We start from the raw sequence: 19,265 nt of genomic DNA, 5'->3' as shown, positions 1-19,265 counted from the left end.
CAACAAAACTTCTAACTTCTTATCACCTAAAATAAGAGATCTCCGATTACGACGATTATTTTGTAAAGACCCTGTTTCCTCGAAACGCTTTGCAAGCAAAACAAACTGATTTTCATTTGGTGTCGCTCTTTCTGGATATTCTTCTAGGTATTTCAATTTACTTTGTCTTTTATTTCTATTCCACTGATAATAAATGCGTAGCATATTCGTCTTCTCGTCTAGCGAATAACGATACATTGCTATACGATATTACTGATCGGTTTTGGAAGAAATACTGAAATTGTCTCGTTATAATGGAAATTAGAAATAAACACTGTGACAGTAATTGACAACATCATCTGATTCGTGTCAATAAGGAATACTTGTAAACACACTGGTACACAATATTCAAATTGTTTCTTCCATTTCTGACCTTGTATGACTTTGAAGGTCATTGTGTAGTATTTGGATGAATTCGTCTTGGCACACGCTTTCATACGATATAAAAAAAATATTAGAATCCCATTTAAAAAATTGTAAGTCACCTTCGTTTCTATCAAAATAATGGGAATACAACAAAAATGCATATGTCATTTTGTTGGGTATAAAAAACAGTACTACTTTTCTCTCTTTCAATTTTTTCTAATATTTACTATTTACAAAAAAAATGCTGGCTAGTAATAGCCTGAACACCCTGTATACATATATATGCATATATATATATAACGTAACGTATAATTCATATATATCTATATAATATTTTCCTTTACGAAAATGTTCAGAATCACGTCAGCTACCACCCCTTGACGGGACCAACGTAGTTCTGAAACACCCTGTATATATATATTTATAGATATCTTTATCAAAGTGACTCTGTCCCATCGACTTTCGAGAATTCGCTTAAATTACTTAAATCGCGTAGCAATGCCGTGAATCTGCTTGATACAACGACTCTTTTGTTTGAGGCACGTACAATATCCGCGAACGCCAAGCGGTTTTACTCAACGAATGCAAGTCGATTTTGACTAAAGATTATTGCACCGTTTTTCGCGTAACCATGCCGTGATTTCACAATCTACCCGCAAGCCGGTTGGAACAAGAGTGTCGATCGTTAGATCGACTGTTAGATCGCTGGATCCCTACGTATGGTGGGAGAAAACCTTTCCCCATGTACGATTTCCGAATAGGGCGGGGTGCGCTCGCTACGCACCGCTTTTACCGACGTTCTTTCCGCGAATACTATCAATTCCTGTATTATCTATGTAACAGTGAAAATATGTACGGTTTCAGAATTATTATATTTTTTCTTTTTGCTATTTCGTTTACTGCAGAAATGTCTGTTACTTTTTGTTATTTCACAATATGTAATAATTCAATTTTTACCATATCGTCTACGAACGTTATACCTCCTGTTCGTAGCGATTGTTGGATGTCGTCCTTCTTCCACTTGCTGGTCGGGATTTTTTCGATTTTGCGGTTGTGGTATGGAGCGTTATTCATAACGAGCACTCAATTTTGTTCTATTATATCGATTATTTTGGAAAATGAATCTTAAAATTTTGCGGTATTTATCTCGTCCTGGTAATTGAAGGTTTCTTTGGACTCAAAAGTCCATAACACCGTATCCACAATACCATTTGCACTCCCGCTGGAATGTGCAGCACGAGCTGACGTAATGCTTGTGTCTTTCCATACGAAATTTTTGCTGAATAAAAAGTTCTGAAAAAAGCATGGTTATTCTACCAATTGATATGCACATTCGAGAATTTTTTCAGAATTTTTGGATGTATATTCGATTTTTAAAAAATTCAAAAAGATTTTAATCATCGATTTTTTATCGAAGTTATCATTTATATTTATACAGTAAAGAGCTCTTATTAGAATTAGTAATCTCAATTTTTTCAGATTTTTCGAAGGGGTGGAACGTAGTCAAAAAAATCAAAAATGATTAAGAAATTGAGAAAAAGCTTCATATTGCCTTAATTACTTACGTGACCATGTTCATATTTTTACGAGTATAGCACAACGTTATGACTATTAATGTGTAATTTTTTCAGATTTTTTGGAAAAGTGCGTTATCGTTAAAAAATGATTCATTCATATTTCCTGTCGTGAGTAGCGCGGTCGAGGCAATAAAAAAACATAGCACACAGAACAAAAAATGAAATATATTTATATTAGAAAATCAGATGTTATATATGTAAGTATGAACATGGTAAGCACACAAAAGTGAACAACCGCACATCAAGCGCGCGAAACGGAAGCGCCAAAATGGCGCTGTAAAACACATATTGGCGCGAGGATATCCTTCGCATGGCGCGAATTTCAACATTTCCTAATTTTTTATTCGGATAAAAGTCGCACATACTTTTGCTTAGTATTTCTACAGGTCTTGTAACTGTATTTCCATTTATTACCGTTATTATTACCGACGGAACTGATTTTCAAAAATTAGCACTGTAGTTTAACTTTCTCCTGCTCTGAGTAAACTATTTGACATCGAAAAATTAAATCCCGTAATAAATGACAATAGCGATGAAATAAAAAGAATAACAGGTAAATCTTGTTTAGACCATTTCTTTTAATTAATGCATAAATATTTAAGGAATATTTAAAAGACTTAATATGCCTAATACTGTTTAGGTTCAGATGAAACATTGGCAGTGTCGGCAAAAATCGCGGATCCTTTACAACAATGACCGCCGCTCCGCACCGTGGACGTTCTAATCGATAGGAGTCCGGTGCTACACGTATTTGAAACTGCATATAGTGACCAGTTAATGAAGTATGTAAATAAATATATTTAAATTATATCGATTTTAAAAGTAGTATGTGCGACGTTTTTCCGAAGAAAAAATTAGGAAATATGAATGTGTTACGTTGCGCGTGCGACGGCGCAACGTAAAAGGAAAGATAAGAGAAAAAGGTGAAAACTGCTGTTTCAATTAGTTGATTGAAATGCAATTCCCTATTCTTCCTCCCCTATTCTGACGCGATGGTCGGTATCGCTGCCACCAGTCTTGAGCGGGTTAACGCTCTCGACAATTAAAAGACGAAAGACAAATTTATTAAGATGTTAGAATTAAAATTCAGATTATTAGTCCTTCGTTGGGTTCGTTCAACGCTTTAGGTCCCTCCTTGAATCTGTATGTGATGGTAGGCGTGTTTTAACTGAAAAGGTGTTAGGTGTGTTTGAAATGAATTTTGAAACTGTTTAAGTAAATGAAACTGGTTTAATTTTGAATAGAAGTCAAGTGAATAACAGAATACAAAAATGCCAAAATTGAGATCTGAATTAGTTTGAAAATTCGTTAATACTGAAAATACCAGTTCATGCAAAAATCGTAACAAAGGTAAAGATGCTTAGTATAAATTAACAAAAATATAATGATGTGCAAACGCTCTGATATCACAGTTGAGACTCTCTGAATAATATTCCGGTCGCGGAGACGATTGTTGCTACTTCGCTTCTCTTTCGATTTTCGTGAAATTCGCGGTTTCCGCCTGTGAGGACGCACCCCAGCCGGAGATACTCTCGGAACCCTCGAAAGGGCTGGACTAAGGTGCCCCTTTTGATAATACAAAACGTGAAAACGAAATCGCAACAATAATCGACAATAATAATTGATACCTCGTACGATGGAACGATCTGACCGGAGGTACTCTCGAAACTCCGAAGTGCGGGACCAGATCGCCCGTTTTGCCAATAGATAGACGTCGTGATCGAAAAATGTAATAAGATCGGCTTATCGAAACGCTGTATAATAAATAGAAGATAATATGTTCGCTTGTAATTCGCTTTGTGATTTCGCTTGTTGATTTGGAACACCAAAGAACGGTAAGATTTTCAGTCACTGCACTTGTCGCGGCGGAAAACGAATTATTACGGACGTGTACGTCGACGAGAGACAAACGAATAACGAATCGAAGAAAAATATATTTTTACGCGGAGTGAAGTTAATACGAAAATTTAGTACGCGAGCAAACGATTTAAAATCAGAAAGAAAGATAGAAAATTAGGTAGAAGGAAGGTTTTACGTGCGCGTTAGTGAGTCCTTGTTAAGAATCGGACGATTTCAACTAACACGGCACTCTGCCTCGCTACGCGGAGGTCTTTACCGCAGAGGAAAACTATCGCGATTTCCGAACAACTCTGTCTCTCGGACACACGGGCTCCCGATCACGTACCTAAACGATTGATCGATCAAGAGTGACAAATTTTGCGCGAGATCGACGGTCGAAGGGCTCGTCGCGCGATCATCGTCCTTGGAGGGGACGGTTTGACGAATCGTGGCACGTTTTCGGTAGTGTCGCGTGCCCGGTGATTGGCTAAAGCCGGGTATCCACCAGTATCAAACGCCCGTATCGTATCACCGTTCCGAACCCTTTTGAATAGGCAGACGTTGCCTCGTTGCATGCCACGGCGTGCTACGGCTCGGACAATAGTTCTTCGTGTCTTGAAATAAACTCCTATAGGCGAGAAGTTTCGATTTGCTGCATGCTGTTTCTTTAGTGTAATTATCCAAACCATATCGTGTTTGGTATCATTTTAATCAGAAAAACGTCACAAATATCTTGGTAACAGTTTTTTAAGAAAAAAATGAAAAATAACAAAGTTCAGTCGTTGCATTAGTATTATCTCACTGATGTATCCAATTCCAAATCATATTATCTCGTGCCTCAAGTGTCATGTTTCCACTTGACATAGCATTTCGGGCCTTCGCCTGGGTATGTTATTTTTACGTTTCAAGTGGTTTCCGAACCAATCCTTTGAACGACAAAAAACCGACAATTTTCGGATCGGCCCGTTCCTTCGCCTCCGTATCACAGACCAATAGAACTTTCGATACTCGGCAACGGAAAAATCTCTGGAAAATTAACATTGTCCTTTTTCAATAATCACACAGGTGATTATTAACATTGCTCTTTTATGTACAGCGTAGCACCGAAGATAATTGATCTGTTTAAATATATTTAGACGATAAAATTTGTCTAAATTAAATTAGATTAAATTCATAAATAATTTCATCGCTTTTGAAATGAATCCAATAATACCGCAAGATTTCAAATAAATTGAAACCCAAGTGACGGCACGAAACGCTATGTCAAGTGCCAACGCATGAACCTTTCCTTCGATGCAACAGCAAAGAATCGACAAATTTTTCGGATGGATCTGTTGCCTCCGTTCCTTTGGAACGGCACGCAGCAAAACGAAACTCCTCGCCTATAGTGGCCCAGTCCTATTGCCTAACCGTTTATATCAAGAAACGAAGAAATGTTGTCCGCGCCGCAGCATGCCGTTGCATGCAACGAGGCAACGTCTGCCCATTCAAAAGGGTTCGGAACGGTGATACGATACGGGCGTTTGATACTGGTGGATACCCGGCTCAAGACTGCATTCAGTCTATTACTCAGGCCCTCAGATGTAAACAGTCCCAGGTCTATGGTTCTGTTGACATCTGGTCCGTAAACAAAAGTTGAAGCAGTGTTTCTCAAACATAGTAAATTTATTTTTGCTTTCTAGCTGACGTATTGTAAATAATCCAACACGTTTTAATCAGGGGGACACTCTTTACGTATCCACAAAGTTTCATAATTTTTGGAATTTCCAGGTTCGGGATCGTTCCTACCTTCATGACTTGTCTCGTTGAACGGAGTATAGCAAGAAGATCACGATTTGTACAAAATACTCCACATTAAATTATTTGATAATTATTTACTTCATACACGTAATTTTGTATAAGTAAAAGTAGATAAAGTGCTGTTAAATATTAACAACAATTGCTGCGGCGATGCCCATAACATAATTTGAGAACATGTTCACTTATGAAATACACAATTACGTATTAAATAAAACACATATCATAAATAATTTTTTTCAATATCATCTGATCAAATCATATCATCTGCATGCTCAACTAGCAGTACCGCGGTCATAGAAATTGCAAAACACTTTTATTCGCCGTATACGCGATTGCATTACCGCTGATGAACACCATTTTGAACGTCGCTTAAATTAAAGTAAAAGATATTTCTTTAATCTTTTCTCGACCCAGATGAAAAAAAAAAATAATAACACATGTTATGTTATGATACTTACCGAATTCGTCTTGAAATCCTCTAACAGGTAGGCGTAAAAAAATTATAGGTTTATTTTCAAAAAAATCAAGATGATCTTGAAAAATCATAAAAAAAAGAGTTGACAAAAAATTTGTTATAATCACGTTAAAGCTCTTTTGAAACCATCCTACTTATACCTAATAAAAACATGTTCGATTCGACTACTAGTAAGAGAATACTCATCACGATGTACTGTATACATCACCATGTCAAAATTTAAAAAAAAGCTTTCAAAAAGTTCAGACACGTTATTGCAGTATCGCCAAATTTATACACATACATATGTATTTACGATTACATGTTAAGCATACATATTCAATGAATGTCGTAATAGAGACGTTAGCTCGGCCTATAAAACACGGTTAGACCACTTTCTTCTTTTTTCCATGTTGCCTTGAATCCAGCGAAGACACGGGACATTACGATAGGTATTTTGAAGAACGGGGTGTGTAGGAACGGCGAGTAGTAAGCCATTGCATAATAATAAGTTAGGCCGAGGATATCGTTGGTGCTCATTTTTCACGACGTACAGGGATTACCATATTGATTAATATAGAATAGGCTAGCCAACGGAAAATATATGACTAGAAGAGTGTTAGTAGACTAGCACTGTCGGTTGGTTACTGATACATTCATGAGATTACAAAAGGGGTAAGCTGTTTGAAAGTAGATTCCTGGAAAAAATAAAGTATGCAAACTTTCGTATTCACAGTTGTTAAAGCATGAAAAATAATAATTCTTCCTCTTTGATTGCTATGGTACTTACAGTAAACATACATAACGTGTCCTATTGTATAAAAGATATTGTTACGATGAATTGTAATAATGTTATTTTGTACAATTGTAGTTGAATATTTAATTCTAGATCTGTGTCTGAATGATAGAAAAGGTTTTAAAAGTAAAAAATAGATTACGATTACACAAGAAATTTTTATTCGTTATTTCATTATATTTATTTGATCTGTTTAACCTTTTGAAAACTGAATTATTAACACTCATATTACTCGCATCGTTTATAAATTTTTACAATCAATTCTAAAATTCCAAAATTCTTAATAAATTGTTATATAACACAGAAGAAATGTATGAATAATACTAAGCAATAAAAGAAATATTGGTAACACAAACTAAAATTGGTCAACTATAATAATGTTTAAGCTCAATTAAGATACGGGTTTTAATTAAATTGATTTAATTAACTTTATTCAAATTAAAGTATAGAAGCTTTTAATAAACATATTTGTTTTGTTTTAACGTATTTTACAATCTGATATTCCGACCGTTCGTTTTTAAATATTACAGCATCGCATCCGGGCAACTCATAAACAAATATCATATCTTCAAGCAATTTCATAGACCAATGTTGCATCCTGGGATAACACTTGTTCATTTATTCAGTTATCGAACATTGATTGCCGACAGAAATACATGTATAATCGAACATATCGCACGTGACGCACACTGCTTTATGTACGCGACAGAACATGTCGGAAGAAGAATCGTTAGGGTCTAAAACGAAAGATCTGGTGGTAGCATCAGTAGGCGCCTCGCCGAATTTAAAATGCACTAAGAATGGATCGCAACATTCACCAATTATAAAATTCTATATTAGAAAATTAGAAAGGTAGAAAGCTAGAAAATTAGAAACTTAACTGAACATAAGTAGGTATATAACAGAGTACAATAAATATTCGTACGATAAAAGTGTAGTTACTCATTCTTAGACGGTTTGGAAAGTAGCTCTAAGGAAAAATAGTGTGTAAAAGTTCGAAATGTATGAAAGTAGGGGTTATCTTGGGTGCAGAGTAGGGAGGTGATAATGAGATTGAGGTTCAAAGATGGTTATTGATGATGAAATCATCATCAGTTATCAAACAAAAGACATGGAATGTTTGCTGCTGAATATTGATTTATAATTTTTGAAGAAAGATGAGCTATGGCCGGAGCTGCTATCCAAACCTCACTTACAAATCATTTATAAATTTGCATTGACGTCGATATTAAACATTTTTAAAATGCTCAGTAGTAATGTTTAGTAAACATTGAATATTAATTTCAGTTGATACTTTTGTAACAAATATTGTTGAAAGCAGAAATAATTTTCTCATTTTCCTCAGTTCTTTTAAGCCTGAAATGTTACGCGGCATGGCAGCTTTCACAGTTTATTGCAGTAACTTAGAAAACACGATCGGTCATATTTAACATGACTCTTAAAAACTACCCTAAGCTGGCCGGAGTGGTAGTTCATCACGTATTAAAGAAATTACCACCCAGGGCTTAGAAGGTTCCAAAACCATGAATTCGGAACATTTATTTCCACTGCCTAAACAAAAGGCCTAAACCTTCTTCTCTTCCGGGTCTTAGACGGACCCTGTGTGATGCACGTGTCTACGCAGTCCAGTTGTCGGTCCCAGGCACCAACGGTTACCTTGACCATAAAAGCATTCATTCATTTATTGCCTGGGGTACAACCGATCCTTCCAAACCAAAGGGCTCCCATGTGCATTGCGGCTGTTGGGCTCGGCTGGTTCGCTGCAGTTCCTAACTGACCGTCCTTAAGACCCAGGAGAGGGAAAATAGAAACTAGAGACAAACCAACAAAACGCTGGACACTTCTTGTCGGTCTTCCGACCAAGTCACTTCGTTCGTATTCTAGAGCCTCCGTTGAGACTCCGATCAATTTGCTTCATAAGCACATATACGTCAAATCAAACATACGAACAACTGTTAATACTTGAGTCAGAGTAACTCGTCAAACCATCAAATCTTGTGCAACCATTAAATACATATAACCATCATAATCTTTACAATTAATTACAACCCTAATGAGCTCTGTCTCCTTAACCGGTCGCAGAGTAGTACGCGATCCGTGGCGTCGGTCAAACCGTAGCGAGGATTTACAACCCTCGTTGACGCGAATCATTTTGCAATACGCTAGTCTCGTCGTGGACGCGTACTCGAGAAACACTGAAAAGTATTTGTTGTGTAACGCATTTACAAAAGAACGAAGAACATTGTATTTCTTTTCGGACAAATCTAAATATAAATACAGGTAAGTCTCGATTAATGCTAGTTCAAATAGTGCGATATTCGATTTGGTGCGAATTTTAAAATGATACCAGTCGTATTTAATGCGAGCAAAAATTCAGTTAATGCGAGACTTGCGAGACTTCTTTCGATCCAGACATGGATCGAAGCATGCAAGTTAACAGAGATTTGGATAAAATACTGCGGGTTTATCATCACATATACGAAGATATGAGAAAGCAGAAGAAAGTGCAATCAATACTGTTAAAATACTTTAAAAAATAATAAACATGTTTATGCTATTATAATTAAATAATATACGTATGAAACGTATATTTCAAAATTTTTATCGCATATTTTCTTTAATTAAGAACCAATTCCTATATTTAAAGTATTCGAATAGTACGAAATCAAATAATGCGAACAATTTCTGGGATTTATTACTCGTACTAATCGAGACCTACTTGTACTCGGTTGGCCAAAAGACACATTTTCTATTCTCACTCATAACTTTATTGAATAATGTACCCCTCGTTTTGTTTTACCACTTTCTGCCATCTTTCAGGAAATTTCATGATTCGTTTTTCCCAAAACTTCCTATCCCTTTCAGCGAAGAACTGCTCTAAGTGCGTTTTACATTCTAATTTTCCGTTAAGAAAAGAGTCACCCCAAAAACACGTTTTTTTGCCCATTTTTTCCCACTCGAATTTCAAATCAAACTATGTGCCAATCAATTCTATATGGTGTTACATTAATCGCAGAAAAAATTGAAGTTGAGTACAGGGGTAGTTTTGGAGATACGAAAGATCAAAGTGACTAAATTCTTACTATTCTCAATATTGTCCAAGCACTGTATACACAAAAAAAGGATTTTACTAGAATTAGTCAGAATGGTTTTCTAACTCCTCCATTCCTGTTGTTTAGTATTTTAAGGGTTGTTTAATATTTAAAACTAATCTTAAAACAGTTTTTATTAGATTTCTCGAAAACAAATGCAGATATGAAAGAATATTTTAAACAAAAGTTGTTTGTCTTAAAATTCTGCACAAAAAGGGTCTCTTTCATTTTTTCGATAGGCCTAATCCTTTACTCGAAAATCGCAAATGAAAAGATATAATTTCTGAAAATAACATTGCAATATAAGCAGCGATTTTTTTTATATATGTATTCGATGTAGAAAAAAAATCAGTTTTTCAACATAGCAACTAGCAACGATTTATTTTCTCTGACTAAAGGATTAGTTTTATCTATTCTAGTATATAGTGACAAAAAATATAATAATTTAGAATTTTTTCTCTACATCAAATACATATATAAAAAAAATCGCTGCTTATATTGCAATATTATTTTCAGAAACTATATCCCTTCAGTTACGATTTTCGAGTAAAGGATTAATCCTATCGAAAAAAAGACTTTTTTTATGCAGAATTTTAAGACAAACAACTTTCGTCTAAAACATTCTTTCGTATTTGTATTTATTTTCGAGAAATTCAATAAAAACTGTTTTGAAGGTAGTTTTAAATATTAAACAACCCTTAAAATACTAACCAACAGGGATGGAGAAATCAGAAAACCATTTCAACCGATTCTAGTAAAATTCTCCACTGTTATCAAAGAAGTATTGACCTTCTTTTTGCGTATACAGTGTTTGGACAATATTGAGAACCAGTGAGAATTTAGTCACTTCGACCTCTCATATTACCAAAACTACCCCTATACTCAACATCAATTTTTTCTGAGATTAATGTACCATCATATAGAATTGATTGGCACATAGTTTGATTTGAAATTTGAGTGGGAAAAAATGGACGAAAAGGGTGGCTCTTTTATCGAGACCTAAAGAGACGAAAATCTGAAGTTGAAATATCGAGTGAATGCACCGAATGATTTAGGACTTCCCAGCCAAAATGTAATAGTTTTTGTCTGGTGTTTAAAAAAACATGTGATTTGGTGTTATCCTGATGGAAGATCACGCCTTCATTCTAATAACACAATCTGCTTCGGCTTGTCTTTCTCTTTCTTTTAAGCCCAATAACACCTCAATCGGTGCATTTATTTATGAGATATTAATTGTTTTTTCATCGATAAATTTCGATCAGTTTCATTACCACCTACGTCATGCCTACGTCAGCGTGGATTACACATTTTTGCTGCAAAAGGCGCTGTTAGCACTGTGGGTTACGATACGCACATACGCCGTTACTGATATTCGCGTTGGTTCAACATCATGGCAGTGACTATAGAGATAGTAGAAGACTGGACATGCCTTTGTTACCGAAGGGTGGTCATTTTTGGGACGAGTGTCCCCCCAGTATGAAGAGAGGTTTCCACAGTCGGCATAACAGTCGTGCCTGTTTTGGCAGTTCTTCTGTTACCATACCTTACTGGCACAACTACCTTATCGATTACGGTAAGGTGAAGAGACGTACTTAACATGTATAGTATGACTGCAGTCTTGCCACATCTGTTTCCATATGTATGGTAATTAGTATTCGCACTTCACACACAAGTATATATCTGCGTCTATCAGTGTGCGCTATTGCTTCGGTGCTTTCCACCATCAATTCGTGTATTCTGACGCGAGTCCCGAGCAATCTGACGATGAATGCAGAAGTCACAACCAGATGGTCGAATTCGAATCCCACGGAGACAATTTTATTTTTAATTAGTGTGTAACCTCTTAAAAAAATGAAAGCTTGATAAGTATTAATTTGTGAAGTATTTAAACAAAAGGGAGGAGAATTTTTCTTTTTTAATATTTAAATTTTATATTATATCCGTACGTCTTTAAGAAAAGATATAAGAATACATACATATATATATATACAGAAATTTCATTCTTTATCAAATAAGTGTTTTATGCAATCTTTAATATTTGTAAATGCAACAAACGAGCATAGAAATTAAGGAAATTAAAGTAAGTACATATTTTCGATAGTGTTAGTAGTCCTGAGGCAATGTATCAGAGTGCTAAGGCAGTCTAACGGTTTTGTACCAGGTTCAAATCCCTCTGTAGGCATTAATTTTTTTTACATTGATAATATTTTTATTCAATTTCTAGAACTGTCCCTAAATTATGTATACGGAAAAAGTGATTCAGAACATATTAAAAAATTGTTGAAACCATTTGATGATAGTATATCAGATGATCACATTATAACATTTTTTTATGACATATACGGTGTTTCACTTTAATTCATTACTATGCCGTAATATTTCAGTATTGGCAAGTGAACACATGATAGCACATGCTCAATCGTAATGCTTTATTAGGAGCCTACAGTTGAATTCTCGTTTGCAGGATAACGTATTTTTTCTAGGAATTAACTCGAGCATAGCTCGACCATAGACATATGAAATATAGACGGAGCATAAACTGCTACTTTAGGTAAGGGGGGCTCTGATAATCGGGGCGAGGAGGGGACTCGTCTGACATCGACTTATTCCGGCAAGACTCGGTAGTATTCGGCTCACATTTCACATGTGTGTATGTACACTGACAATGAGTTGCATTGAACTTGTCGCAGTGAAGTTGGCCACGCATTCACTCATCGACGCGGCGTGAATGCGTAGTGAATTTGTAGCCAACTTCACTGCGACAAGTTCAATGCAACTCATCGTACGGATGCGAAAAGCCGAACATACCCGAGTCTGCGCTTACGACAATAGTCGAAGTCAGATGAGTTCCCCCCTTACCGCGATTATCAGTTACCCCTCGTAGAAAGGCTCCGTCTATATTTCATATGTCTATGTGCTCCGCGGATCGGCAGGCACCTCACTCGGTGCTCTAGGCATCGAAGGGGAATCTTACGCTTGCGCGATTCGTACCATGACATGATAGTGGGGCCGGCCCTACGGGCTCCTACACTATGTGACGTATCGGTGGCCTAATCGATCGGTTACAGGTGAGGCACTAACTATTGCCACCTAGAATAACTCCGAAAGTATGATAGTAGTAGAAAAGTTTTTCAAACAAAAGTTGCATCGGACAACAGGGGCCGTGGTATGACATTAATGTTTTGTTGCTAGGTGGAGTTGCTTCAGAGATATGAAGGTCTCCTTTGTTTTTTTAAATGGAACGCTATGTTTTGGTACTTATTTTCTGATAGCAGCAAATGAGACGAATCCATCGGGGTGCAACATTAAGGTCTTCGAAGGTCAACAAAGGTCATTTATAACAAAAAAGGTGAAATAAACTTACATTTACAGAAGGTGTTCAAAGTGATTGCCATTGGTATCAATGCAATGCTGCAATCTTCTTATCACGGATTGAGTAGTATTTCTTATCACTTCGGCACTTATCGAATCACATGCTGTAACAATTCTCTTTTGCATATCTTGAGGCGTAGTTGGAACTTCTTTATAAACAATGTCTTTCAAGAATCCCCTCAAGCCAAAATCCAGAGGCGTCAAGTCTAGCGAACGGGCCGGTCACGATACAGCTCCTCCGCGACCAATCCAGCGATTTGGAAATCTTCGTTGCAACTCATTTCTAGCCATCAGCGAAAAATGTGCCGGGCACCCATCGTATTGATACCACATTTTGTTCCTTGTTTCTAATGGTAATTCTTCCAATAACGAACCTAATGTTTCTTGAAGCAATGTGTTGTACTCCGTACCATTAAGATGTCCTTCGATGAAATAGGGGCCGATAATTCTATCCTCAATAATCCGACACCATACATTCACCGACCACGGTCTTTGGTATGCGACTTGACGCAGCCAACGTGGATTTTCAGTTGACCAAAAATGCATGTTATGCAAATTAATATTACCGTGATTCGTGAATGTCGCCTCATCGGTAAATAAAATCCAATTAATAAATGAATTATTTTTCTGAATCTGGAGTTGAGCCCATCGGCAGAATTCAACGCGATTCATGAAATCCGTACCACTTAATTCCTGGTGAAGACTGATATGGTAAGGATGATATTTATGGCGATGCAGAACACGAAGAACACTTTTCTGGCTTACGCCAGCTTCCCTTGCGATTTGACGTGAACTAACACAAGGATCTCGAACCACAGTGGCAAGAATACCAATTTTCGTTCCTTTGTTAGTTACTTGTTTTTGCCGGCTCTTTTTCTGATGGGCAAAGGATCCAGTTGTTCTCAATTTATCGTACAAATATTTAAATGTACGGCGTGTAGGGTGAGAAGGTTGAGGATATCTTTCAGCGTATAAATCTCTAGCTGTAACTGAATTTCGCTGACATTCTCCGTAAATGAGAAGAATATCGGTTTGTTCTTCGAAAGAATACATCGATTACAATCGCTTGATTCGACGATACTAATTTTATTATTGTTGTCTTGCGATATCGTCCGATATTGCAAGTGTTTTATTTGTCATTGCCAGGTTTGGTTGGCTGAAAGATATCCTCAACGTTCTCATCCTATACGCCATACACTTAAATACATTTGCACGATAAATTGAGATCTGAAGATGCACGAGAGAGAAATTGTTACAGCATGTGATTCAATAAGTGCCGGGGTGATAAGAAATACTACTCAATCCGTGATAAGAAGATTGCAGCATTGCATTGATACCAATGGCAATCACTTTTAACACCTTCTGTAAATGTAAGTTTATTTCGCCTTTTTTGTTATAAATGACCTTTGTTGACCTTCGGAGACCTTAATGTTGCACCTCGTTGGATTTGTCTCAGTAGCCGCTATCAGAAAATAAGTACCAAAACATAGCATTCCATTTAAAAAAACAAAGGCGACCTTCATATCTCTGAAGCAACTCCACCTAGCAACAAAACATTAACGTCATACCACGGCCCCTGTTATCCGATGCAACTTTTGTTTGAAAAACTTTTCTACTAGTATCATACTTTCGGAGTTATTCTAGGTGGCAATAGTTAGTGCCTCACTCTCTATAATATAATATTATCCATAATTTCTTCGTTGATAAACAAGTGGAAGCACTCATCTATATCTTTAATATGTTTGCTTCTTCTCGTAAGTGGACACTTATGTGATAGGTTTGAACCATTACTTTTTGGTGCAATTTCCTGCCAGTTTCTCCCAGATACAATTTGGCCCGTGGAAACTATACGTTCTGGAGATTCTACCATATCTGGATCATCGAAATCAGAATCTTGAATTTCTGGTTCGGCATCGCTATTCGATGTACTTCCACCATCCGATGATAATTCATAATTATGAACCTCCTCAGAAAAGTCGGCACAATAAAATCCAGCAAAATAAAATAGAATAATGAAATACGCAGAATATGTAAAATAACAAAAACGAAGAAGATAATAATATAACACGGATAACAAAAATAAAAATAACTGGAATATCGAAAAGGTAGGATATGAGGTGGAATTGGCGTCACCAGTAATAAATAAATTGAACACAAGAATTGAAATAAAAAAGCAGAAGATAAATGAATTTATTATATCGAAAAACAAATAACTCTACTTTACACCCGTAAAAAACCCCAGTCGAAAGTGGGGAAAAGGCCTGGTCCCAACAAAAGAAAATTATATTAAATGAATACCTGAAAATTATATTAAATGAACAAATATTTAAACGCAGAAACTTACGCAAACTAGAGATACAAATAAAACGCAATTGAATGATTATTCAAAACTTAAAATAACGCACGCAATGAGAGCTCTCTTACCCTAAATCGCAATCGGATGACGCCTCGCCACCGTCGCAGTAGATCGCCGTGGTCTTTGTAACAATCACAGCAATCACAACAATCCCTGATCACAGGAAGGGTCCCGCAATCGGGGACAAAGTGACCGTAAACACGCGTCACTACCTACACGGCTAGCCAGGTGGGCAGATTCAGCCGATCACCGAACTGTGCCGTACCAATCACTGCACACAGTTGGCCGTCTGAACTTTCCCAAGAGATTGCCGAGCCGTGCAGAATACAAACGACAGCATGGAGTGCTTCACACAACAGGACGCACGCACGATTGCAAATCGCCACACGTTCGGAGTTCAATCAACAACAAAACTGTGGCCTAATCAATAGCACAAAAAAACCAAGACGTTTTCCAAACCGCACAACGTATCGATCAAGGTCTTAATGCGTGGGCCCAGTCCCGGACCGTCCCTTCCACCGATCCAGCCGCTCGCGCCTGCGCACCGCAGTGTACTTTTGTCTTCGCATGCACGCCCGCGCAGCGCAAAATTCAAACTAGCCGCTAGAGCTAAACATGCAAAATGCTCGACATGCTAAACATGCAAAATGCTAGACATGCTCGACATGCTAAAAAACCGCGAAACGTGAACATTCCGCCCGCCTTCGTCCACTGGACGAATCTCTAATTCGCGCTTAAGTAGGTGTACCTCCCGCAACAGACTTGGGTGAATTATCATCTAACAACAACGGACAAAGCCGAGCAATATGCCGTTTTAAATTAGAAGTGGTCGTTCGAACGGTGATTACTCTCACCAAACCATCAGGTCCGAGGTGGACCTCGGTTATGCGCCCAAGAGGCCATTTCGAAGGTGGATATCAGTCGTCATGTACCCTGAGTTGCATTGAACTTGTCGCAGTGAAGTTGGCTACAAAGTCACTAACACATTCACGCCGCGTCGGTGAGTCGATCTCGCCCATACATACAATAGGTGTATTGGTTGAAATTTGGAATAACATTTGGAGTAAAATCAATGTTTTTTTCTAATAGTTTTAGATCACTTTGTGAAATGTTGAAAGAGAATTCTTTGAATTTAGTTTCATAAGTAACTTCTTGGGTGGTGCCTCCATTTTTCATTACATTGTTTTCATAGGTTATTATACAAGGTTCATCGCTTTTAATTAAACTAGGGGTTTGTATAGTTCGTGTTTCATGTCTATCGCAGAGAATGTCTAGTGTTAATGGTTTATTTGGTATTAATATATAAACATTTGGTTGTTCAAGAGGTATAAATGTAGCGTCTATAATTTTGAATACGGAGAATGGGCACGTTTTAATTTTGTTTTTGTTGTTAACTAGCTCAATTTGACAATCTTGTGTTCCTAATTTACTATGCGTGGGTTGATTAAGTTTACAAAGATGAACTAAAGGCGTCCTTTTACAGAATTTTTGAATATATCTATAGTCAGTAGGAATATATTGTTCTTGCGTAGTAAATATAATTTCATGTTCGATTACTGGAGCCACAAAAATTTTGTCCCTCTTTGAGGGAATTGGATAAATTTTAGTGACTTTCCACTCTGTATCATCCAAAATAGGAGTTATTATTGTATATACAATTTTTCCATTGTTGATCCAAAGTTTTAAATTACTAATATCAAGTAGGGTTTGAAAATTTTCGAGAGTTGGTTGAATATGATTATAAAGAAAGTGGGTTTTAATGATTTTATCAAATGTTTCCAAAAATTGTTGTGGCTTTACAACCTGTGGATTGATTATTCCTTGTTTACCTAGTATAATCGTGTTGATTAGTTCATCGAGATTTACATGTAGTTCGGAAAGAACAAATTCTGTGTGTATAATTAAAGAGCTGATTATTTCTTCGTTTTGTACATTGTCTTGGAGTTCGCCAAGTTTTATTTGAATTTGATGGATAGATTGAATATGAGAATCGTCTAATACTTGTTTAATAAGGGCTGATTGATTAGAAACGATGATTTTTAATTTGTTATTCGAGTCAAATAGTTTGACCATGTTTTCGTTAATTATCGTTAAGTCGTTTTCATCTAGAGTACCGAAAAGAGATTTGGATACTGAACCAACTATATTTAATAAACCACGTCTATGAATAATTCTTAACGTTAATTTCAATTGAGCAATCATTTTTTTTATTGTTACCAATTCCTTTACTAAGTTTTGAATTTTTGTTTTGTACGCGCATTTATTACAATGTTTTGATAGACCTTCTAACGATTCTGCAATAACTTCGGGTTGTTTTAGTAGGTAGTGTGGATTAATAATAATAGATACAGATACTTGATTAGTATATAAGTAACAATTATCGATGTGTTCTAAAAATACTGTCGAATTATTTAAAGGTTCAGTATGTAATTTACAGTAGATTGTTCCAATGAAGTAGAACAAGAGGGTAAGGGTCGTCGGCCTGAAATAAAAAGTTTTAATCGATTACCATGTACCTTTAATTGTCGATTCTCCGACGGAAAATGAATAGTATACGTTGGAGGAGAGGCCTGTATTATTTCTGCAGGTCCTAACCATTCATGATCGAGTTTATTTCGTTTATGATCGTTATGTAGAAGAACTCGATCACCTATTTTGAATATAGTCTGTAATTTTATAATTTTTCTGTCTTGATCCCGTTTATAGTGAGCTTTGTTTTTATTGAGTGTTTTTTTTTTTTTTTTTTTTTTTTTATTAAGGTTTATTGTCACATCAACTACAAGGTTATTAGCGACATCCAGGAGTAGGTAAAGCTTACATTATTAGTTCTATTAGTTTAGTATCTTTTATAAATTTGAGTAAGTCCTGAATTTTACTGATTTTTAAGTTGTCCTTGAGAGACGATTCTAGTTTATGTTTGTTGCGAAGAAAATCATATTTAGTACAGTGGAGGATTAAATGATCTATGGATATTGCGGAGTCACATTCTTCACATTGAGGAGCTGGAGTTTTTGATAGTCTGTAGGAGTGAGTGATTCTAGAATGGCCAATTGTAATTCTTGAGATGGCCACTTGTTCTCTTCTGAGTAGAGTGGGGGTTGCTTTCAGGTCCTCGAAGAAGTTGTCGGATATATTTTTAATATGGTTAGGAGCCTTTTGTTTCCATTCGTCTTCCCACTGGGTGTTCAGTTTATTTTTTATTTCCCTTGTCAGATCTTCTAAGTGTAATTTGCCTTCATTACTAATCCTTTGAGAGTTTGCTGCTTTTTTGGCAAGTTGATCGGCTTTTTCATTGCCGATTATACCTGCGGGGCCAGGGATCCAAATAACTTTGATTTTATTGCCTTTCTCAAGAATTTTTTGGTGGGTTTCGAAAATTTGTAGTATAGTTTCATTATTTGATTCTAGATTTTTGATAGCGGTTATTGCACTTTTGGAGTCTGTGAGAATTAGGGTGTTTTGAGAAGCTTTGTCGAGGGCAATCTTGATGGCCTGATAGATGGCGGTTAGTTCGGCAATGTAGACCGATGAATTGTCTGGGAGTTTGGCTTTTACGTGGAATTCTGAGGAATGG

At 36.5% G+C, this 19,265-nt stretch overlaps 1 protein-coding gene across 4 annotated transcripts in view; it reads left to right on the top strand.

Moving 5' to 3' along the window:
* LOC114879646 (protein RUFY3) overlaps positions 1-19,265 on the top strand; it is a 178,669-nt gene that overhangs the window by 92,851 nt on the left and 66,553 nt on the right. Inside the window, exon 12 of one of the 4 annotated variants that reach the window (XR_003789940.2) lies at positions 2,623-2,764. The exons of the other annotated variants lie outside the window; for them this stretch is intronic. The gene's annotated coding sequence lies outside the window, so the exon portion shown is untranslated. The remainder of the gene's footprint in view (positions 1-2,622; positions 2,765-19,265) is intronic. 4 annotated transcript variants of the gene reach the window in all.

Source organism: Osmia bicornis, chromosome 7 (assembly GCF_907164935.1).
Source record: "Osmia bicornis bicornis chromosome 7, iOsmBic2.1, whole genome shotgun sequence".
Lineage (NCBI taxonomy): Eukaryota > Metazoa > Arthropoda > Insecta > Hymenoptera > Megachilidae > Osmia > Osmia bicornis.
The sequence above is the reverse complement of the archived record's forward strand: the minus strand, read 5'-3'. Positions and strand labels throughout refer to the sequence as shown.